Consider the following 26286-nt stretch of genomic DNA (forward strand, 5'->3'; position numbering starts at 1 on the left):
ACCTTCTTTCAAACCAACAGCAGATTAAGCCTCTAAACTTGTTTTGTAGTCAAATAATTCACACATATTTGAAGTACAGCACATTCCAAGAAGAAGATAACTTGGAAGAATTTCAGAACAGATCTGTTTCAAATGGACAGGGAGAAAGTGTGCTGAGTGAAGACCACAGCACAAGGATCCCAGGGCAAGGATCTGAGGCATGGAGTCAGAGCTTTGCAACTTCCATGCATCTGGTAATCTTCTGTGAAAGAAAGACAGGCTCTTCTCTCCTGGTTGTAAGCAGGTAGTTTGGCAGATTTTTTCTACAAAACACACATTTTAAACCACTGAGCCCCAGAAGAATGCCAGACCTAACCATGATTACCAGCACTGGAAATTAATCAACAGATCTGTCCCAGGGCAAATTGAACTAGACTTCAAGCCTTAAAAAATGAATAACAAAACAAAAATAACTCTTACCATAGACAGCTTTTATGGAGAGAAGAACAGACCTTAAATACAAAGCAACTCCAGATGAAGCCCCAAAGGGAGCTGATCCCCATTTCACAAGACTTTCTTGGAAAATTGCATAAAGGATCTTTTAAAAAGAATTATAAGAAAAATAGGGAAAGGAAGTCAGATAATTGCAAGAAGGATTAGCAAAAAAGCATAAAATGTCCTACTAAAGAGATAAGGGAAAAAAAACACCAATTCGCTAAAAAATAGGATTTGTGAAATGAAAAAAATGCAATGAACAAAAAAAATCCAATTGGCCAATTACAAAAGCAGCTAAAAAAGGTAACTAAAGTACATAATACACTAAAATTAGAATTGAACAAATAGAAGTGAATAGCTCAATAAAACTTCAAGAATCAGTCAAACAAAAGTAAAAAAATGAAAGAAAATAGAAGAAAATATAAAATATTTCCTCAGAAAAACAGCTGACTTGGAAAATAGATCTAGGCAAGACAAACTAAGGATTATTGGACTTCCTGAAAGTTATGATGGAAAAAAGAACCTAGACATTATCTTATAGGAAATCATAAAAGAAAACTGCCCTGATGTCTTAAAATCAGAAGGTAAAATAGAAATTGAAAGAATTCACCACTCATCTCTTGAAAGAGACCCCAATATTAAATCTCCAAGGAATATTATGGCCAAATTTTAGAACTATTCCCCCAAGGAAAAGATATTACAAGCATCCAGGAATATATATATTTTAAATAACAAGGAGCAAAATAATGATTACCCAATACCTACCAACTTCCACTTTAAAGGGTGGAAGGGCCTGGAATCTAATATTCCAAAAGGCAAAGGAACTTGGATTACAGCCAAGCTCTCCAGCTAAAATGAACATTATCTTTCAGGAAAGAAGATGGATATTCAATGATATAGATAAATTTAACCTATTTCTAATGAAAAGATCAGAACTGAACAAAAAAATTGATCTCCAAATATAGAAATTAAGAAAAGCATTAAAAAGGTAAAAAGGAAAGAACTCTTGAGAATTATACTTCTGTTATGGGAATATTTAGAGAATGCAGGTATAATTTGATTTTATTATGATAATATGAAAAATAAACTAGAGGTGGAAAGGGGACTTTACTGGAAAAGGCAAAAAAAACCCTATTATAATAGCAGGAAAGAAGGGAAGGGGATGAACATTGTGTGAATCTTACTATGATCAGATTTGGTTCAAAGAGAGAATATCAGACATATATGGTTTCACAGAGAAACTTTTCTCACCTTATAGGAAAGTGGGAGAGAAAGGGGGAAAAGAAAGTGAAAGATTAATAAAGGAGAGAAAACAGAAGTATTGGAGAAAAGGTGTCAAAATGGAGGAGAGGCTCTAAAGAGGGAAGACTGCTGAAGGGAGGTGGTCATGAAAAGCAAAATACTGGGGAGGAGAGAAGGGGAAAAGGAAAGAGAAAAGCATAAGACACGATAAATAAGATGGCAGGAAATACAGAATTAGTTATTTTTACTGTTAATATGAATGGGATGAACTCTCACATAAAACAGAAACAGATAGTAGACTGGATTAAAAGCCAGAATGCTACCATATGCTGTTCACAAGAAACAAATTTAAAGCAGAATTATACATACAGAATAAAGGTAAAGAGCTGGAACAGAATCTCTTATGCTTCAGGTGAATTAAAAATATCAGGGATAGCAATCCTGACCGAATAAAAGCAAAGGTAGATCTAATTAAAAGATCTTAGAATGGAAACTGTATTTTTCTCAAAGGGGCCATAGATAATGAGGCAATATCAATACTAAACATATGCTCACCAAGTGGTATAGCATCCAAATTCCTAGAGGAGAAGTTAAGAGAGATGCATGAAGAAATAGACAGCAACATTATGCTAATGGGGGATCTTAACCTTGCTTTCTCAGAACTAGATAAATTGAAGTACAAACTAAATGAGAAAGAATTTAAGGAGGTAAACAAAATGTTGGGAAAGTTAGGTATAATAAATCTTTGGAGAAAATTGAACGGAGACAGAAAGGAGTTTATTTTTGTCAGAGGTTCATGGAACTTATACAAAAATTTATGATGTGTTAGGGCATAAAAACCCCAAAATAAAATGGAGAAAGACACAAGATATAAAAACATTTTTCATATCATGGTGCAATAAAAACCACATCAATATAAATCTAGGAGGAAATAGGCCAAAAGTTAATTGGAAATTAAATAATCTAATCCTAAAAAATGAATGGATGAAACAGCAAATCATAGACACAATTAAAAATTTGATCCAAAATAATGACACTAATGAGATGACAAACCAAATTTTGTTGGATACAGCCAAAGAGGTTATAAGGGGGAATTTTATATCTCTAGATGCTTAATTGCATAAAATAGAGAGAGAAGATCAATGAACTGGGCTTACAACTAAAAAAACTAGAAAAAGTTCAATTTTAAAATCTTCAATTAAATTCCAGATTTGAAATTTTGAAAATAAATGGGAAGATTGAAAAATTAAAAATAAGAAAACTATTGAATTAATAAATAAAATTAAGAGTTGGTTTTATGAGAAAAAACATCATAATGGATAAACCTTTAGTTAATTTAATTAGAAAAGAAGGAAATCATATTGTTAGTCTCAAAAATGAAAAAAGAAAACTTTCCACCAACAAAAAAGAAATTAGAGAAATAATTAGGAGTTACTTTGTCCAAGTATATGTCAATAAATTTGATAATCTAAGTGAAATGGAGGAATATTACAAAAATATAGATTGCCCAGGTTAATAGAACAACAGGAAATATATTATTTAAATAGTCCTATTTTAGAAAAAGAAATAGATTAAGCTATTAATCAACTCCCTAAGAAAAAAAAGTCTCCAGTTCCAAATAGATTTACATGTGAATTCTACAAAATATTCAAAGAACAATAAATTCCAACACTAGAGAAACTATTTGAAAAAATAGGGAAAGAAGGGGTTCTACCAAATTCCTTTTATGACACAGATGTGGTGCTTAAAGCTGATACCTGGTTGATAGCTAAACCAGATAGCTAAACAGAGAAAGAAAATTATAGAACAATTTCCCTTATGAATATTGATGCAAAAATCTTAAAGAACATATTAGCAATGAGATTACAGAAAGTTATGCCCAGAATAATATACTAACACCAAGCAGGATTTATTCCAAGAATACTAGTTCAATATTAGGAAAACTATCAGCATAATCAAGTATATTAACAATCATACTAACAAAGAACATACGATTGTCTCAATAGATGCAGAAAAAGGATTTGATAAAATTCAACACCCAGTGCTGTTAAAAACATTATAGAATATAGGGATAAATTGACTTTTCCCTAAAATGATCAGTAGTATCTATTTAAAGCCATCAGCATGCATCATATGTAATGGAAACAAACTAGAACCATTCCCAATAAGATCAGGAGTGATACAGGTTGCCTAATATCACCATTACTCTTCAGTTTTGTATTAGAAATGTTAACTTTGGCAATAAGAGAAGAAAAAGAGATTAAATGAATTAGGGTAGGACATGAGGAAATCAAATTATTGTTCTTTGCAGATGATATGAAGATATACTACAGAATTAATTAAAAAATCTATTATAAACATTTCATAAATTTAGCAAAGCTACATTATAAAAAATAAATCCACATAAATCATCAACATTTTTATATATTACCACCCAAGTCCAGCAACAAGAGATACAAAAAGAAATTCCATTCAAAATAACTGTCAATAGTATAAAATATTTGGGAATCTCTACACCAAGGAAAAGTCAGGAACAAATGAACACAACTAAGAAAAACTTTCCACACAAATAAAGTCAGAACTAGTCAGTTGGGAAAATATCAGATGCCCATGGGTAAGCCAAGAGAATATAATAAAAATGACAATACTAACTGAATTATTCTACTTATATACTGCCATACCAATCAAACTCCCAAGAAATTATTTTACAAATCTTGAAAAAATGAGAACAAAGTTCATCTGAAAGAACAAAAGGTCAAGAATTTCAAAAGAATTAATGAAAAATGCTAATTAACTTGACCTAGCTGTGCCAAACCGAAAACTATAGTATAAACTAGACATAAAAAGTGATATTCTAGAAACAAAGGTGGGGCAGAGCCAAGATGGTGAAGGCATAAGTGACTTTCTAAGCTCTCTCACACCCTCATGACCAATTATTAAATTCAACCTCAAAAATAGTGCTTGACTGGTAAAACCTACAAAGATTAGAAATACAACAACTTATCAGCCAAAGATAATCTGGAATTTTGTCAGAAAAGGTTTGTCCTGAGGGGCCAGGGACAGAAGAGTGCAAGCAGGGAGAGAACTAGAGGCTAGCATATTGTGCAGACCAGGTGGCAGTGGTCTCTGTGGTTAGAAAAATTACAGAGACAACACTGGCATAGACTGATTGCTCTGTCCTGCTTGCAAAACAGTACATCAGCAGAGAAATCAAAGCCACTGTAAAAAACACCAGAACCTAACAGGATCTGGCTATACCTACCTAAAACTGGAAGTGACTCAGCACAAGATCACTGCAGCCCCAATCCTCAGTACGGGTTTTCCCCTTGGGGGAGTTACGAACCTGCACAGCAGGGGGACACACCCTGGGGCAGCCTCTAATCTGCACAGGGTGAGGCTTTACCTGGGGCAATAGAATTTCCCAGGCAGAGACACTTCTGGTCAATGGCGGCTATTCTCTGGTCAGCTGCTAATATCCACACAACCAGGGAGGGCTTTGGCCTGGGGTAGTGACACTTTCAGTGCTCAGTCTCTAGCCTGAGGGCAGTCATGAAGCCACATAGCCGGGTTCTCCACTGGGAACTTCTGTAGCTCAGCCCATGGTTAATCATTTCCAGTTGGGGGAGGGGGAGATTTTTCCCAGAGCACTCTTGTCCCTGCTCTTTGCAGCTTGTTTATACCTTTCCCTGCTTTGCAGAGGAAGCTGGTAACTTCCTTGTCCTGAAGGCAGACCAGAAAGGCTTTTAGAAATGAGTAAAAAAATGAAAAGGAATATTGATAGGTTCTATACAGAAATAGAGCAGGTTTGCATCTCCAACCATAGGACTCAAAAGAAACAGAAAAAGGTAAAAGGAACTCTTGAGAACTGTGTTATTGTTGTGGATATACAAAAAATTGTTGTGGATATATACTACATATATAATTTGTTTTTACTGATATAACATAAAAAAGGGAAGTAGAAATAGAAAGGGGATAATGTCAGAAAAAGGGGAAAGGGGAGATAGAAAGAGGGACATTACATCCCACAAAGACGTGAAGGAAACTTATCATACTTGAGGGAACTTGGAGAGGGGGAGGAACAATATGTGAATGGTACTCTCATCAGAGTTGGCGCAAAGAGAAAATAATTGACACACTTGTTTTACAGAAAATCTTCTCTCACCTCATTAAAAAGAGGGAGAGGAAAAGGTAAAAGGAAAAGAGCAATAAGGAAAGGGTACAAGAAAGGGGAAGAGATGCAAAAAGGGGATGGAGGGATCCTAAAGAGGATGAATGGCATGACACAAGTGGGGCACATAAGTTTAAAACTGGGAAAGAGGGTTGGGGGGCATGAAAAAGAAAAGATTAAGCTGGCAATAATAAGATGGCAGAAAATACAGAATTGGTAATTTTAACCTTAAGTGTGAATGGGATGAACTCTCCCATTAAGCAGAGGCAGATAGCAGACTGGATCAAAAGTCAAAACCTTACAATATGTTATTTACAGGAAACACATTTAAAGTAGGGAGATACCTACAGAGTAAAGGTAAAAGGATGGAGCAGAAGCTATTATGCTTCAGGTGAAGTAAAAAAAGCAGGGGTAGCCATCCTTATCTTAGATCAAGCAAAAGCAAAAATTGATCTAATTAAAAGAGATAAGGAAGGAAACTATATCTTGCTAAAAAGTAGTATAGACAATCAAGCAATATCAATACTAAACATAGATGCACCAAGTGGTATACCATCTAAGTTCCTAAAGGAGAAGTTAAGAGAGTTGCAAGAAGAAATAGACCACAAAACTATAATAGTGGAAGATCGCAACTTTGAACTTTCAGAATTAGATAAATCAAACAACAAAACAAATAAGAAATAAATTAAAGAGGTAAATAGAAAATTAGAAAAATTAGGTATGGAAGATCTTTGGAGAAAATGGAGTGGAGACAGAAAGGAATATACTTTCTTCTCAGCAGTTCATGGAACCTATACAAAAATTGACCATATATTAGGACATAAAGATTGCAAAATTAAATTTAGGAAGGTATAAATAGTAAATGCTTTCTTTTCAGATTAAAATGCAACAAATACTACATTAAAAAAAAAAAGTTAGGGGTAAATAGACCCAAAAGTAATTGGAAATTAAATAATCTCATCTTAAAGAATGATTGGGTGAAACAGCAAATTATAGACACATTTAATAATTTCACTCAAGAGAATGAAAATGATGAGGCATCATACAAAAATTTGTGGGATGCAGGCAAAACAGTAATAAGGGAAAATTTTCAATCCTTATAGGCTTACTTGAATATAGAGAAAGAAAAGATCAGTGAATTGGGCTTACAACTTAAAAAGCTAGAAAAAGACCAAATAAAAAACCCCCAATCAAATACTAAACTTGAAATTCTAAAATTAAAAGGACAAAATAATAATATTGAAAGTAAAAACACTATTGAACTAATAAATAAAACTAAAAGTTGGTTTTTTGAAAAAAACAATAAAATAGATGAGCCTTTGGTCAATCTGACTAGAAAAAGGAAAGAGTTTAATTAAATTAGTAGTCTTAAAATGAAAAGGGAGAACTTTCCACCAATGAAGACGAAATTAGAGCAATAATAAGGAGTTACTTTGCCCAACTTTATGCCAAGCAATTTGATAACCTACGTGAAATGGATGACTACCTCCAAAAATATAAGCTTCTCAGATTAACAGAGGAGGAAGTAAAATGCTTAAATCATCCCATTTCAGAAAAAGAAATAAAACAAGCTATTAACCAACTCCCTAAGAAAAAATCCCCAGGACTAGATGGATTTACATGTGAATTCTACCAAACATTTAAAGAACAATTAGCCCCAATGCTATATAAACTATTTGAAAAACCTGGGAGTGAAGGAGTCCTACCAAATTCTTTTTATTACACAGACATGGTAGTGTTACCTAAACCAGGTAGGTTTACCTGGTTTGAAACCAGGTAACAGAAAACAGAGAAAGAATATTATGGACCAATCTCCCTAACAAATATTGATTCTAAAATCTTAAATAAGATATTAGCAAAAAGGCTACAGAAAATAATCTCCAGGTTAATACACCATGATCAAGTTGGATTTATATCAGGAATACAGGGATGGTTCAATATTAGGAAAACTATCAGTATAATTGGCCATATTAATAACCAATTTAACAAAAAAACATATGATCATCTCAATAGAGTCAGAAAAAGCATTTGATAAAATTCAACATCTATTCCTATTAAAAACACTTGAGAGTATAGGAATAAATGGACTTTTCCTTAAAATAATCAGTAGCATCTATTTAAAATCACCAGTAGACACCATATGCAATGGGGACAAACTGCAACCATTCCCAATAAGATCAGGAGAGAAATAAGGTTGCCCACTATCACCATTACTATGCAATATTGTATTAGAAATGCAAGCTTTGGCAATAAGAGTTGAGAAAGAGATTAAAGAAATTAGAGTAGGTAATGAAGAAACCAAATTATCACTCTTTGCTGATGATATGATGGTATATTTAGAGAACTCCAGAGAGTCTACTAAAAAGTTATTAGAAATAACTCATACCTTAAGCAAAGTTGCAAGATACAAAATAACCCACATAAATCATCAGCATTCTTAGATAGCACTAACAAAATCCAACAATTAGAGTTATAAAGAGCATTTTCATTTAAAATAACTGTTGATAGTATAAAATATTTAGAAATCTATCTGCCCAGGATAAGTCAGGAAGTATATGAGCAAAACTATAAAACACTTTCCATACAAATAAAGTCAAATCTAACCAAGTGGAAAAATATTAAGTGCTCTTGGATCAAGCAAATATAATAAAGATGACAATACTACCTAAACTAATCTATTTATTTATTGCTATACCCATTAGACTCCCAAATAACTATTTCATTGATCAAGAAAAAATAACAACAAAGTTCATATGGAAAAACAAAAGGTCAAGAATTTCAAGGGAATTAATGTGAAAAAAAATGAAGTGAAGGTGACCTAGCTGTACCAGATCTAAAATTATATTATAAAGCAGTGGTTACCAAAACCATTTGGTATTGGCTAAGAAATAGATTAGTTGATCAGTGAAATTAGTTAGATTCAAAGGACAAAATAATCAATAACCTTAATACTCTAGTGTTTCACAAACCCAAAGACCCCAGCTTTTGGGATAAGAACTCACTGTTTGACAAAAATTGCTGGGAAAATTGGAAACTAGTATGGCATAAAATAGTCTTTGACCCACACTTAACACCGTACACCAAGATAAGGTCAAAATGGGTTCATGACTTAGGCATAAAGACTGAGATTATAAATAAATTAGAGAAAAACAGGATAGTTTACCTCTCAGCCCTGTGGAAGAGGAAGGAATTTATGACCAAAGAAGAACTAGAGATCATTATTGATCACAAAATAGAAAATTTTGATTATATCAAATTAAAACATTTTTGTACAAACAAAACTAATACAGACAATATTAGAAGGGAAGAAATAAAGTGGGAAAACATTTTTACACTCAAAGGTTCTGATAAAGGCCCCATTTCCAAAATATATAGAGAATTGACTCTAATTTATAAGAAATTAAGCCATTCTCCCATTGATAAATGGTCAAGGGATATGAACAGACAATTCTCAGATGAAGAAATTGAAACTATTTCTACCCTTATGAAAAGATGCTCCAAGCACTACAAATTCATTAATTAAAGAAATGCAAATTAAGACAAGTCTGAGATACTACTATATACCTCTCAGATTGACTAGGATGACAGGAAAAGATAATCCTGAGTATTGGAGGGGCTGTGGGAAAACTGGGACACCAATACATTGTTGGTGGAATTATGAATACATTCAGGCATTCTGGAGAGCAATTTGAAAATATGTTCCAAAGTTATCAATATGTGCATACCCTTTGATACAGCAGTGTTACTACTGGGCTCATCTTCCAAAAAGATGTTAAAGAAGAGAAAAGGACCTCTATGTACAATAGTGTTTGTGGCAGCCCTTTTTGTAGTGGCTAGAAACTGGAAATTGAGTGCATGCCCATCAATAGGAGAATGGCTCAATAAATTGTGGTAAATGAATGTTATGGAATACTATTATTCTGCAAGAAATGACCAGCAGGATTATTTCAGAATGGCCTGCAGAGCCTTACAAAAACTGATGTTGAGTGAAAAGAGCAGGACCAGGCGGTCATTATATACTTCAACAACAATATTATATGTGATGATCAATTCTGATGTTTATGGCTCTCTTCAACAGTAAGATGATCCAAATCAATTCCAGTGCAGTAATTAATAGAACCAGCTACACCCAGCAAACAAACTCTGGGAAATGACTGTGAAGTACAAGATAACTTTTCCAATCCCTCAGTTTGTCCACTTGCATTTTTGATTTCCTTCTTGGGTTAATTTTATCTTATTTCTAAGTCTGATTTTTCTTGTGCAGCAAAATAGCTGTATGGATATGTATACATATATTGTATTTAACATATACTTTTATATATTTAACATTTATTCGTCTACCTGCCATCTGAGAGAAGAAGTGAGGGGAAGGGGGGAAAAGTCGGAACAGAATATTTTGCAAGGGTCAATGCTGAAAAATTCCCTATGCATATATCTTGTAAACAAAAAGCTATAATAATAATAATAATAAAATGATTAACAGGATTATTTCAAAGAGAACTAGAGGGAATTATATGAAGTGATGCTGAGTGAAATGAGCAGAACCAAAAGATCATTGTATTCTGCAACAACAAGATTATACAATGGTCAGTTCTGGTGGATGTGGCTCTTCTCAATAATGAGATGATTCAGACCAATTTCAATGATCTTGTGATGAGGAAAGTCAACTATACTTGGAGAGAGGACTGTGGGAACTGAGCATAAATCACAAAATATCAGTTTCACTCTTTTTGTTATAGTTTGCTTGAATTTTATTTTCTTTTTCATTTTTTTCTTTTTTTATCTGATTTTTCTTGTGTAGCAAGATAATTTTTTTTAAACATGGTAAATTATATTTTAAATTCAATATATGCATACATATTTTACAGTAAACTTGCTGCTCAAGAAAAATCAAATCAAAAAGGAAAAAAAATGAGAAAGAAAATAAAATATAAGCAAACAACAAAAAGAGTGAAAATCCTGTGTTGTTATCCACATTCAGTTCTCACAGTCCTCTCTCAGGGTGTAGATGGCTCTCATCATCACAAGATCATTGGAACTGCCCTTAATGATATCATTGTTGGAAAGAGCCACATCCATCAGAGTTTATAATTGCCTAATCTTGTTGTTGCCATTTACTATAATCTTCTGATTCTGCTCATTTCACTTAGCATCAGTTCATGTAAGTCTCTCCAGGTCTCTCTGAAATCATCCTGCTAATTGTTTCTTATAAAACAATAATATTCAATTGCATTCATATAACCCAACTTATGCATCCATTCTCAAAATGATGAGCATTCATTCAGTTTCCAGTTTCTTGCCACAACAAAAATCTTTGCCACAAACATTTTTGCACATAATAAGAATTTTTTAGACACGGACTCTGAGACATTTAAATAAGCATATAAAAGTACATAAAAGACATTTAACAGTAGATTAGAGTAATCCAAAAGGGAAAGGAAGAAGTAAGGGAATCATACAATTTTTCTGCAAATTTGAGATTTGAACAAATAGCAAAGAAAGCTAAGGAACCTAAAAGAAGTAATGGGTAGATCATTCTAACCATAGGGAATAACCAATGCAAAGGTAAAGAGACTCATAAAGGAGCATTGTGTTTATGCTCTAGGAATTGCAATGAAGCAAGTTTAGTTTATCATAGAATGTTAGAAGGGAACTATGAGCAAAAAAAAATACAACTAGCAAGGGTCCATGTTATGCAATTTATAAAATGCAAAACAGAAGACTAATTAATCTTAGACAAAACAGGGATTCACAGGATCTCAATGAGAAGGGAAGTAGAATAATCAGACCCATTGCTGTTGTTGCTGTTGCTGTTATTTGTCTTTTGATCTCAAAGAGGATCCTGACATCAAGGAAGTGATGCTATGACATAAAAGTGAATTAGATTAAGATAATGAAATACTTTGCTAGGGCACCAGCTTCACTTTTTTTTCCAGAGTTGTCTGGATATTCTTAGAATAACAGAAGACAGAAGATCCCACTGAATGAAGTGGGAGATTTTGATCTTTTAAAGCTATGACCTTTAACAAGCCTCAATTTGCCTGAAGCAATGCTCAAGCAATGATAAACGCTAAATAAGAAATGAGGCAGAGGATGCTCTCTTTTCTACTTAAAAAATTGGAACAAACAGCCCTGTGTTTTAAACAAAAAATAAAAATAAAAAACAACTTGGCAGCTAAGTAGAAGATGGATTATAGTAGGAAGAGACTTGTGGCAAGGAAACCATATTAAAGACTATTTCAGTATTTCAGGTGAGAGGACTTGAATTAAGGTAATTACTGTATCAGTTATAGAAGACATATTCAAGAGCTATTGTGAAGGAAAAAAAGATTTCACACAGACTGAATTTGGGGGATAGAGTGCATTGATGATAGACATGTGGAACTGAGTTTCTGGGCCCAAGTGATTAGGAGAATGGTAGCTTCATTAGTCAAGTTGGGGAGAGAAAAGGTTTTTCTGAGAGAAAGAATAAATTCTTGTTCAATCATATTAGTTTGAAATACCTACTGGACATCTACTTCAAAATACACGTGGTTAGAGATATGTGACTGACACTAAACAAAGAAAGTAAGACTAGATATATGCTCTCCCCAGTTAAACTCATCTCTTTTAATCTCATTAACATACTGCTAACACATCTTTACTGAAAGCATCTCCCTCAGCTTTCTTTACCCTGTAATTGGAGAATTGCTGGTGGAATACAAAAGTCATCTCACTGTCATCATTTAAAAAGGGCAGAAAATGAACTTCGGGGGTTTCTCCATGCTGAATCTACAGCATTGCCTATTTTGGTTTTGTTTTTCTTTTAGTTTTTATTTGTTTATCAATTACAAAGAACAAGATGCTCCACCACCAAGTACCTCTTTATGTCTTCCAATTTCCTGACCCTTCAACCCCCACTTCTTCCCCACTCTCCCTACCCACATTTTCCTGTCTTTTTTTTTTTTTTGAGTGTCTTCCTCTATTAGATTGTAATCTCTTTGAAAGCTGGAATGGTCTTTCTTCTTAATTGTATCCCTAGAATTCAACAAAATGTCTGCCACATAGGTGTTTAATTAATGTTCATATGATTGGATTATATTGGATGTATGTATCTGATGATATATGTTATGGAATGACAATTAAATGTACAGGAGTTTATTATGTCACCAACTGGAATAGTAAGTACTGAAATGGGGGGGATAAAGTAATAAAAATATCTTTGGAGAAGGCAGGGAAAGGAGAAGAAAAACAAATTAGTATTGTCAATTAACAATCAAAAAGTCAGCAAATGAATTGACCTTCAGAAGTTGACCATTTTAAGTGTTCCATATATATATCCTAATTTTTTTGATCAGAATAAATCTATCTCTGCTACTGATTATCTTAAAATATAGTGAAGGGTTTCAGTGCATTAAATAAAATAGCTTTGCCTATTCTAATTATAATAAATAAGGATCAAAACAGAGAGAATATGAATTTTGTGATTTCTGATCCCTGAAGATTAGTCTTCTGCTCATATCCTATTAATGAAGAAATTGTTTCATCAGGAAGCATTCTTAATTAAGTTTTTGTTCATTGGGATTTTCAAGTTTAATTCTGATCATCTGATCTATATCTGATTTCTCAATTCTTGCCAGATTTTTGGAATGAATTAAAACAAAAATCTATGTCCACATGTTTTTGCTTCTCTGTAGTGTGTAAGTATGAGTGTGTTTCAGGAGAGAGAGAGAGAGAGAGAGAGAGAGAGAGAGAGAGAGAGAGAGAAGGAGGGAAGGAGGGAGGAAGGAAGAGAAAGGGAGAGAGAAGCAATTAGAGAGAGGCAGAGGGAGAGGGAATCTTCAGGTAAAATGAACACTGACTATTTTTCATAGTCAAAGGAAAGAAGATGCAAATAAGCTAAAATCAGAATTCTATTATGGAGCCACTAAAACTCAAAAGGCATTCTTATCCTTTTTTGTAGCACTCCAATATAAATTTTTCATATTCTTAAATCATCTTAAAAATAAAAATAAAGTGCAGCCACAACACATCCAAATTCCACAGAGCCATGAACTCTTAAATCAGGCTTCCTCTAGGGAATTTTTATTTTAATTTCAAAATTTAAGACTCAAATTTCCTTCACAAAGAAAAATGTTTCTAATATAGGAAAATTAAAATGCTGTAGCAACAACAAAAAAAAATAGAACCCAGGTCCGCTCCCTAGTTACTACCCTGAACAATTCACTCTTCATCTAACTGGACTTCAGTTTCTTCATCTGCAATATAAGCAAATTAGACTAAACAATTTCTAAAATCTCTCCTACCTCTCTATATAAGATACTTAGAAGATTTAATTTACCTTTTTCTTTGTTTCCTCTACCTGCATCTCTACTCTGTTGACTATACCAGGATAGATATGATACTCAAAGTGTTTCCTTAATCAAGTGTCCAGTGAGAGGATTAATACCATCAAAACTATTTCTAAAGAAATAGGCCTACAGTGACAAACATTAAAAGAAAGATAGCAATAAATATATAACATATATATAAAATATAATGTATATGTATATATATAATATATTAATTTTACTGGTCAATGCACATTCCTTACTTTGTTGTCTTTTACATTCTTGCAATTTTTGTGTATCAAGCTTATCTTTATGTGATTATAGTCTTCCATGTTGAAATTCTAATTTGCCAAATCTCAGATGGAAACTAGGCTGATATTTATAGATTGCTACTTTATGTTCTTGAATGTGAAAATGTTAATTATTTAAATATATTTATTCTAATGAAAAATATCAATAATTTTATAATTAAATAGTCATAATTTAAATGTCTGACATTAATATATAAGCACAAAAATGCATTATTTTATATGTTATGTATTATTTTATACAAGTCAAACATGTTCTTTCATTTGCTTCTGACATCAATCTCTTTGAAATAGCTAGCACAAGTTTATATATATATTCTATTTTAAGAATGAAGAAAGTGAAGCACACAAAAGCACACATTAGGTTTCCCTAATATAAAAAAAAGGATAGATCCAGAATTTGAATTCACATATTTTAACTCCTTCACAAACCTATTCCAATATATTTTGGGGGCCACACACAACAGAGCTAAGCTAGAACATGTGGTATGTTTCTACTTGGAAGAACTATCCCAAAAATTATAATCTAAATGTTATGGAATTGACATTATTTTAAAATTACTCTAAAGACTAGTCTTCTGCTTATATCCTCTTAATTAAACAATTGGTTCATCAGGAAGCAGTCTTAATTAAGTTTTTGTTCATTGGGCTCTTCAAATTGAATTCTGCTCAAGGCTATTTAATACTTTCTTATGATTTTATGCTAATAACAACCATATTTCCAGGGCTATTAAGGTTGCATTTTCAATTAATAAGGCTCCCCAAAAGTCCTCACAGACAACATTTCTGATTTTCACAAAAAGCTTTCAAATTATGTCTCAATTAAATGAAAAACTTGTTTCTCCTTAAACCTATTGAGTATAGGTTTTGAAATTAGAAACTAATGTTTTTTTTCTCATTTTCCAATATTTTTAAACAAATTCTCCTACTAGATCATGACCCTTTTGAGAACAATAACCATGAATTTTTTTTATCTTTTGCCTTTGGGTCTTATAAATAACTTCTGTAATACAAGTGAAAAACCATTTTTGTTCTCTGAAGGAACCCAGTATATTTCCAATACAGAAATATCAGTAATGACACATTATCTAATTTTCCTCATCTGTAACTACTTTGCCATGTCATTATAATTGTTAGTTCCTTCTAGAAATCAATTTCCAGAAGCAAAGAACGAAGGAAATAATTCTCTATAAAGTTCATTTAATTCTAACTTTTCAGTTATAGATGAAAGACTTCAAAGTCCTATAGAGGTAAAAAGTTACAGATAGTAGCAGAGCTACAGGATAATAATCTATTCCTTATATTCTTTAGAAACATTGTCTAACAGTTGATTTATGTTTTTACCCATTTCTCATAAATTAACTAGTCTTCCTATAAAATTGTGAAATAGAGCCAAGTCATAATTATCCACATTTCTGCTTACTAGGAGCAAATTTTACTTTGTTAGTTTTCTTAATGATATTGTCACTAACCCTATTCCATCCAGTACCTTATTAACTTAAATTGGCTATTTCTTTCTTAAAGAATCAGAGAGAAAGCATTTAAGGAAAATAACTTGATTCAGACCCACTCTCACCACAATCAATCCTCAAAAAAAAAAAAAAAAAAAAAAAAAAAAAAAGCTTAAACCAGAAAGTTAGAGAAAAACACAATTCTACTTAAAAGTGGTAGTATTTAAGGTTTATCTATTGAATTAAACTTGAAAAGATTATTGACAAGTGTGTTAGATTTGATGACCTCTGAGGTTTATATATTCAGTTACCCTGGTTAAGCAACTTAATATATAAAAATCAGCTATCATTTTCATTGCATCTGTCTGGAAGGTGAGGGCATCTTCAGTATAAAATTAGTTATAGATTGGTGTTAGATTATGACGTATTTAAGAAATATTAAAAGACTTTCTTATGTTTCAATGATATAGTCTCACAATGTTGTTTGATGGCCATCTTAATAAGCCTTCAAATTCCTAGTATATAATACATGTCAATATTTAAACTTTAAACAAATAAACCTACAAATTCACCCAAGGAAATACAATTTCTACAGTCAATTTGAGTTTTGCTTTAAGTTTAATTTTTCATAATTTTGCATTATCTAGAGATATAGCATTTTTCTCTGTTCTCCTAAAAATCATAATAGTGAAATCATTAATTATTATAGTTAATGGGGATCTTTTGAATTATGTAGCTATATACTACTGTACCTCACTCTATTCTACCCATATTTAACACATAAAAATAGTGAAGTTCAGAATGGTGACTAATAAAGGACAAAAGGCTAATGAATGATAAAATATAGATATAATAATTTTGAGTCCCACAATTTTTTCCCCACAGTATGCAATTATTTTAATTTTTTTTTAATTTCTTTTCCTGTTGAGAGAAACTCTATAATGTGGCTGCAAATAATTATTCAGCTTTCTAATTTACCCCTAGGCAATTAAGTAGCTGCCATCTCTGCCATATGAAATTTCCTTCAAGTTCTTTTACATAGGTCCAAATTTGTTTTTTAAGACTTCCCTCCTATCCTATTTAATTTGGGAAGAAAAGAGCAGCCCCTAGTAATTTTTCATATTTAATATCACTCATTCCTTATAATAAATAATTTGTATTCTATTGTTTAACTTTTTTATTGATATTTAAATTTTATTTGTGCATATTATTAATCTTATTCCCTGAAGGAAACTGTAATATGATTAAAAGTAAGGGCTTTGTTTTATTTTTATCTCACAGAGTGCTTGGCCTAGTGTTATGCACTCAGCCAGCACTCCATAAATACTTTGCTGAATGAATGAAAGGAGGAGTGGAAAGTTACATGGATAAAATAATGAATGAAATGTGAGATATTATTAACTATAGAAACAAAGAATTTAGATATGTATATACATTTATATTTAAAAATTGAGTTAATAGTGGAGTACTGTATAGATTTGTTTGTTTTTTTTAATTCTTTTTTTCTTTTCTTTTTTTATTATAACTTTTTTATTGACAGAGCCCATGCCTGCGTAATTTTTTTTACCACATTATCCCCTGCACTCACTTCTGTTCTGACTTTTCCCCTCCCTGTGGCAGAGTCCTCCCTGTATATTTTCCAGCCATGGAGACCACCCCTGCCCCAGTCCACTCAGCATCCTAGACTCTGATTTTATCTCCCTGCCTTGCACTGGCCTGCTCCCCCAATTAGGATAAATATTTTCTGGTGATCTTCAAGATTATCTTCTGCTGGTAAGTTGTTGACTTCCAATATTTATGAATTTTACCAGTCAAGCACTATTTTGAATGCTGAATTTGGTAATTAGTAGTGAGGGTATGAAAGGAGCTTAGAATGCTGCATGTGTCTTCTCCACCATCTTGGCTCCTCCTCCCCAAAACAATTTTTACATGATTTTTTTTTTCAATTTTGCTCCTGCCAAATAATAGTTCCTATCTTTTGAACATATATTTATATGGAAATTATTTTTGATCTTTTATATTTTTGGCCATTTTCATTATATCCTAGATACTAAAATGTTATTGAAGATGTCTTAATTCAAACGTTTTGCCAAGTCAAAAATGCCCCCTTCTTATACTTGCAGCACTGATGTCAAAACCATTTAAATGGAAATTATCTATTTTATTTTTGTGATATGCTTTATTCCCTTCTTTGATTAAAAATTTAATCTATATTTATATCTATCTGTATGTACCTATCTATATAGCTATAATTGTTATATCTTCTTCCATAATCCTCCATTTTAAAATGTGACTTTTTAATTCAAATATCAATTTATAATATTGCATTATATAGTGTAAGGTGCTGATCTAAATCTATTTTATATCAAATTGCCTTCTAATTTTTCCATTATTTCATGTTCTACTGTAATTTATTCCCCAATCAATTAATTTCCTTATTTTTTTAAACACTGGATTATTGTATTTTGTTTGCCTGCTAATTTGTTTATTGCCTTGATCAAATTTTCTAATATCAACACCAAATAGTTTTCATGAGTACTAATTTTCATTTACATCTAAAAGTGATATTTTTTCTCATTTTCTTTCCTATTTTTAACTTTAAGTGTATTCTATGCCTTTTCTTTCTTTTCCAAATTTATTTTGTGATTATTTTGTCAAGCTGTTCAAGGTAATTCCTAGGTAATGTAATCAACATAACAATAAAATAATGTCATTTTCTTATATTAAAATAAGCCAATCATGAGCAAGAAAAAGCTACCCACTTATTTAATTCTTCCTTTAATCTGTTGCAAAGCATTTTTTTATTATTTTATATAATATTAAAGTATATCTTAGATATCTAATTCCCAGGTATTTTTACATCTTTAATTTACTTTGGGATTTCTTTATCATGTTGTATAAGTTTTATTATTACAATATAAAGTATGTTTTTTTTTGCCTGAGTAAAAGGTTAAGGAAAATTATCAAGTGATAATTTATTGCTTAGAGAGGTAATGGAAAATGTTTTCTAAAATTCCATATGATTTAAAATGAATTAGTTTGCATATGGAATGAGTTAGAATTTGGGGATTATAATGTGTAATTGTATTCCCTCACTGATTAAAAGTACCAAAGAGCTCTATATGCGTCCTAACTAAAGAAGGCTATCATTATATCTGCTGATCAGAAGCGTTAGGACAGGCAGAAGCAAACCTACAAATAGATTGTCATTATTCAAAAAGCTGGTCTCTTGAACTATATCTATCTATCTACATGTATAGATATAGATATAGATATATTTGACTATCCTCAAACAATTTTCTTCTTCACAAAGTAAGTCTCACCTGGGAAAATTGTTATATAAAGTGACATGGGGATTCTTGAATAAGATATTTTTATAGCTATGGTATTAACACATCGCTAATATTTATTCCTCTGACTAGATTAAATGCCTTTGAAAGTGAAGACTGAAAGGAGGAAGTTGGGGCAGCGACAAGATGGTAGAAAAAAAATAACTACTCACCTAACCTCTCCCACAAACTCCTCCAAACATCTCTAAATGATGTCATAAAAATTTCTGAAGCAGTATGACCCACAAAATATTGGGGTGAAATAATTTTCCAACCAAAGTTAAGTTAGAAAGTCAGTAGAAAAAAATCTGTTGCACCTGGGTGAAAGTGGAGGAGAGTCTAATGCCAGCCAGTCTAGACCCAGACCAAGGAAACCAGAATCAAGCTTTAGGAGCTACTGAATTAGCAGTAAAAGCAGCTGTTTCCAGAGTTCTTGATTCACAAAGAGTAATGGGTTTGACCAACAAATCAGAGGGAGATTACAGAAATTCTGTTGTCCAAACTCAAATCCATGTTACATTCCTCAATGGCAGTCCCAGGATGAGGAGGAGCACTAGCACACAAGAGCTTACAGACCTAGTGGAGTGGGAATCCTCATCCAAATTCCAGGGAAGAAAGGAGAGCTCATGGTCATTCACAAAACAAAGCAATGGCCAGGAGAACTGCAAATACATCTTGCCTTAAATCATAATGCTTTGGAAGAACTAAAAAATATGAAATCCACCTTGGAAGAAGAGAACTACTTTAACAAAGATTTAAAAGTCAAAAAAAAAAAAAGGCTGGGGAAATTAGTAAACAAGAGGGAAAAAATTCTGGCCATAGAATGCTACAATAGTGACAAGAAAGGTCAAAGTATACATTCAGAAAAATATAACAAAGTTAAAGCTCCTACATCCAAAGCCTCCAAGAAAAATATGAGTTGGTTTCAGATTATGGAAGAGCTCAAAATGGAATCTGAAAATAAAGTAAAAGAGGTCGAGGAAAATTTTGGAAGAAAAATGAGAATGATTCAAAACAATCATGAAAAATGATTCATCAATTTAGTAAAGATAAAAAATGCTGAAGAAATTAATAATGTGTAATAAAAATGCCACTCCATATGGAGCCCACTGAAGAAAAATATTTCTTAAAAATGAGAAGTGAGAAAATGTAAGCTAATTATTTCATGAGAAATCAAGCAACAATTGCCCTGATATTCTAGGACTAAATGACAAAATAGAAATTGAAGGAATCTGCCAATCATCTTCTAAAAAGGATTCCAAAAGGAAAATCCCTAGGAATATTATAGCTGAATCCCACAGTTTCTAGCTCAGACAGAAAATACTGCATAGAAAGAAACAATTCAAAAAAAAAGAAAGAAAGAAACAATTCAAGTATTGTGAAGCAACAGTACACAAGATTTAGAAGCTTCTTCCTTATAGAATTGGAGGGCATGTAATATGATATTCTGGACTCACAAAGGAGCCATATTTACAACCAAGAATAATCTACTCAGTAAAAGTGAGCAAAATTCTTCACCAGAAAAATAAACATTCAATGAAATAAAGGACTTTCAAGAATTATTTTTTTCATTGTCTCTCTTCAGTCTTTATTTCTCCAGGTTCAGTCATTCTGATTTCTTTATATTCTATTTTAAGATTTTTATTTTCCATCTTTGCAACATCTATGAATGTTACTTGTACATTCAAAGTAGATTTCTTTTTTTAAAGAATATGCTTCTTTTTTTAAAAAAAAATGTTTTGAAAACTTGTTAAATTCAATATATGTATACATATTTATACAATTATCTTGTTGCAAGAAAAATCAGATCAAGAAGGAAGAAAAAGAAAAAACTGAGAAAGAAAACACAAAGCTATCAAATAACAACAAAAAGATGAGAATGCTATGTTGTGTTCCAAACTCTGTTCCCACACTTTTCTCACTGGATGCAGATGGCTCTCTTTGTCACTACCCAAGTGGAACTGGTTTGAATCAACTCACCATTGAAGAGAGCCACTTCCATCAGAATTGATCATTGTATAGTCTTGTTGCCATGTACAATGATTTCCTGGTTCTGCTCATTTCACTTAGCTTCAGTTCATGTAGGTCTCTCCAAGTCTCTCTAAAATCATCCTGCTGGTCTTTTCTTACAGAACAATAGTATTCCATAGCATTCCATAAATATTTTTGCACATCTGGGTTCCTTTCCCTCCTTTAGCATCTCCTTGGGATATAATCCAAGTAGAAACACTGTTGGATCAAATGGTATGCAGTTTGATAACTCTTTGGTTGTATCTGTTCACAGTTCCACCAACAAAGTATCTTTGTCCCAGTTTTCCCATATCCCCTCCAATATTCCTCATTATCTTCTCCTGTCATCTTAGCCAGTCTGACAGTTGCATAGTGGTATCTCAGAGTTGTCTTAATTTGCAAATTTGTATTTCTCTGATCAGTGGTGATTTGGAGCACCTTTTCATGTAGCTACAAATAGTTACAATTTTTTCATCTGAAAATTATTCATATGCTTTCACTATTTGTCAACTGGAGAATAACTTGAACTATTATAAATCTGAGTCAATTATCTATATATTTTAGAAATGAAGCCTTTATAGGATCCTTTGGATGTAAAAATATCTTCCCACTTTAATGTTTCCCTTAAATTTTGTCTGCATTGGTTTTGTTTCTACAAAAACTTTTTAACTTAATATAATCAAAATTATCTATTTTATAATCAATAATGATGTCCAGTTCTTCTTTGCTCACAAATTCCTTCCTTCTCTGCAAATCTGAGAGGTAAACTATCCTATATTCTATTAGTTTGTTTATAGTATCATTCTTTATGTCTAGATCCTGAGTCCATTTCAACCTCATCTTGGTATACAGTGTTAGGTTTGGGTCTATGCCTACCTTCTGCCATACTATTTTCCAATTTTCCCAGGAGTTTTTTAAATAGTGAATTCTTATCCCAAAAGGTGGAGCCTTTGGGTTTCTCAAATACTAGATTGTGAAAGTCATTGACTATTTTGTTCTGTGAACCTAACCCATTCCATTGATCAACTTCTTTATTTCTTAGCCAGTACTAAATGGTTTTGATGACCACTGCTTCATAAAATAGTTTTAGATTTGGTACAGTTAGGCCACCTTCATTTGCTTTTCTCTTCATTAATTCCTTTTAAATCCTTGATCTTTTGTTCTTCCAGATGAATTGTGTTGTTATTTTTTCTAGGTTAGTAAGATAATTACTTGGGAGTTTGATTAGTATAGCACTAAATAAATAGATTAGTTTAGGGAAATTTGCAAGAGGAACTTCCAAGAATTCTTGATGAAAAAAACAGAACTGAATAGAAAATTTGACAACATTAACATTGATTTTTAAAATTCTTACTTCCAAATATCTCCTTTCTTTCCTTTTCATCACCCAATTAAGAAGACAAACAATTTAATATAGGTCATAGATATGTAGTCATGCAAAATATGAATCATGTTGTGAAAGAAAACATAGACCAGAAAGATACCCTCAAAAATGAAAATAGTTAAAAAAAAATAAAAAATAAACAAGAACAATAACACATCCTTCAATTTGTATTCAGACACCAATAGTTCTTTTTCTGGGGACAGACAACATTTTTTGTCATAAGTTCTTCAGAGTTGTCATGCATCATTGTATTGCTGAAAATAGCTATCATAACCAATCATTTTACAATGCTCTTACTTTGTACATAGTACACTTATCTTTGCATCAGATCATGGAAGTTTTTTCAGGTTTTTTCTGAGAACATCCTGCTCACTGTTTCTTACAACACAAGTGTGTTCTATCATATTATATACCACATTTTGTTTAGTCATTTCTCAATTAATGGGCATCCCCTCAACTTCCAATTAATTGTCACCAAAATATAAATATGTTTGTACATATTGATTCTTTTCTTTTTTGTTGTTTTCTTATCTCTTTTCAGATACAAAACTAGTGTTGGTATTGCAAAGTTAAAGGCTATATGTGAATTTTTATAGTCCTTTGGCTATAGTTCTAAATTGCTCTACAGAATGGTTTAATAAGTTCACAATTCCACCAACAGTACATAAATGTCTCATATTCTCTTCACAACTCCACAGTACTTATCAAGTTCCTTTTCTGTCCTATAAGCTAATCTAATAATTATATGGTATTATCTCAGATTTCTTTTAATTTGCATTTCTCCAAACAATAGTGAGAATAATTTTTTTCATATGGCTATAGAAACTTTGATTACTTCATATGCAAATTGTTCCTATCTTTTGAACATTTATTGGGTGGGGAATGGATGTTCTCTATAATTTTGAGAAATGAGGCCTTTATTAAAGAAACTAGGTTCAATTTTTTTTTCAGTTACTATTGCTGACTTATTTCCTTTCATCCTATCCTCTCCCATTTATATCTCTCTCATTTTTCTTTGTTTCTCTTCAAAAGGGTTTCCTTCTGACTACCCCTTTCCCCCAATCTTCCTTCTGTTCTGTAGACGCTGCCCTCTTGTTTTAGTTCCTTTCCCTCCTCTTGTCTTGTATAGTAGATAGATTTGTTTACCCAGTTGAGTATATATGTTATTCCATCTTTTGAACACAAAATTTTAAAAATTGTTTTTACAGAAAATTGGAGGAAAATAAAATACTTAATATACTCAAAAAGAAAAACAAAATGGAGAATAGACATACCATCTTGATATTGTGAAGATTTTGTGTACTGCAAATACTTAAATACCTAATAATTGAATGTGAAGCCCACAAAGAAAATGAAAGTAAGGAATAAGTTGAAGAATGAGGATGAAAACCATAAAATCAAAAGGTAAAAATATTTGGAGTTGAAAAGAAAAATTGCCTCTAAATTTTAATCTTTTTTTCTTTTTCCTTTTTTATTTTTGCAACTTGAGATTAATATCATACTTCATGCATCAGTTATGGTATATGGTGTGAAAGGCCCATTCTTGGACAAGCTATTAGGGTAGATGAAAAGAATCAGTTGTTGCTGATTGTAAGATTATAAATTTGGATCTGTTCATTTGTCTAATTTTATAGATGTAAATACCAAATCTGGAAGAATTTGAGACTTACTAAGTCACCCAGGTAGTAAGCATCAGAACATCAAATTCAGGTTATGGACATAAACATTAAGATGGTTCTCAACCACAAAAAAAAGGGGGAAAAATGAGATTCTATAGTTGCATACCATCAGCTCTAAATATTTAATCCTTAGAAATTATTTGGTAATTCTGATTTTTTTTTTATCTTGATATTTATTTATTTATTTATTTTAATAATTATAACTTTTTTATTGGCAGAACTCATGCCTGGGTAATTTTTTTATAACATTATCCCTTGAACTCACTTCTGTTCCGACTTTTTCCTTCCCTTCCTCCCTCCTTCCCCCCTCCCCCAGATGGCAAGAAGTACTATACATGTTAAATATGTCACAGTATATCCTAGACACAATATTTGTGTGCAGAACGGAACAATTCTCTTGTTGCACAGGAAGAATTGGATTCAGAAGGTAAAAATAACCCAGGAAGAAAAACAAAAATGCAAACAGTTTACATTCATTTCCCAGTATTCTTTCTTTGGGTGTAGCTGCTTTTGTCCATCATTATCAATTGAAACTGAGTTAGATCTTCTCTTTGTCAAAGAAATCCACTTCCATCAGAGTACATCCTCACAGAGTATCATTGTTGAAATATACAACTTCATTGTATACTTCAGTGATCTCCTGGTTCTGCTCATTTCACTTAACATCAGTTTATGTAAGTCTCTCCAAGCCTCTCTCTCTCTATTCATCCTGCTAGTCATTTCTTACAGAACAATAATATTACATAACATTCATATACCACAATTTACCCAACCATTCTCCAATTGATGGACATCCATTCATTTTCCAGTTTCTAGCCACTACAAACAGGGCTGCCACAAACATTTTGGCACATACAGGTCCCTTTCCCTTCTTTAGTATCTCTTTGGGGTATAAGCCCAGTAGTAACATTGCTGGTTCAAAGGATATGCACAGTTTGATAACTTTTGGGGCATAATTCCTGATTGCTCTCCAGAATGATTGGATTCGTTCACAATTCCACCAACAATGCATCAGTGTCCCAGTTTTCTCACATCCCCTCCAACATTATTTTTTGCTGTCATCTTAGCCAATCTGAGAGGTATGTAGTGGTATCTCAGAGTTGTCTTAATTTGAATTTTTCTGCTCAATAGTGATTTGGAACACTCTTTCATATGAGTGGAAATAGTTTCAATTTCATCATCTAAAAATTGTGTGTTCATATCCTTTGGTCATTCTAATTTAAGTAAGATGTAATGTTGAGTGCTGGATAGAAAAAAAAATCATAGCCACACCCTTTTCCTTGCTATTAGGAATGGAAAATTGAGTTTAAGAAAGAGCCCAGGAAAAACCTTGAAGCTCTGATCATCTTTACATAACATTGTGCCATAAATTCCAGGTGCATTATCTTGATCCTTGCTAGGAAAATCACTCCTTCTTTTGAGTATTGCCCCTCATCTTGCCGTTTCCTGTCCATGACCTTCTTATCTTGATCCATATCTTGTCAGGATTAAGTTATGATCCTTTCCTGGAATTATAGCTTTTCCATCCTCCCAGTGTCCTTGCCCCCCTCATCTGCCTTTTCTCCAGCAATAAGATTGTATATTAGGTTATGCATTCAGTTTGCAAATCCTAATTGGCTAAAAACCCTATATAAGTTCCCTGCCTCAGTTTAGCTGCACCAAAGGCTTTGTCCCATCTGGTCAGCAAGCTTAAATTCCACATTAAAGATTAAAAACCAATCTCTGATTGCCTCATTTTCTCTGGCATCACAGTAGCAGCAGTAGTAGTAGTTTTAATAGTAGTAGCAGTAGTAGTAGTTGTTGTTGTTGCTCTTGTTATTGCTGTTGTGGCTTTTTAGTCATTTCAATTACTCCTTGTACTCTTCTGTGGGGATCACTAAAGTGATTTGTTATTTCCTTCTCCGGCTCATTTTACATATGAGAAAACTGACA

The sequence above is a fragment of the Sarcophilus harrisii genome, chromosome 4, assembly GCF_902635505.1.
Source record: "Sarcophilus harrisii chromosome 4, mSarHar1.11, whole genome shotgun sequence".
Classification (NCBI taxonomy): Eukaryota; Metazoa; Chordata; class Mammalia; order Dasyuromorphia; family Dasyuridae; genus Sarcophilus; species Sarcophilus harrisii.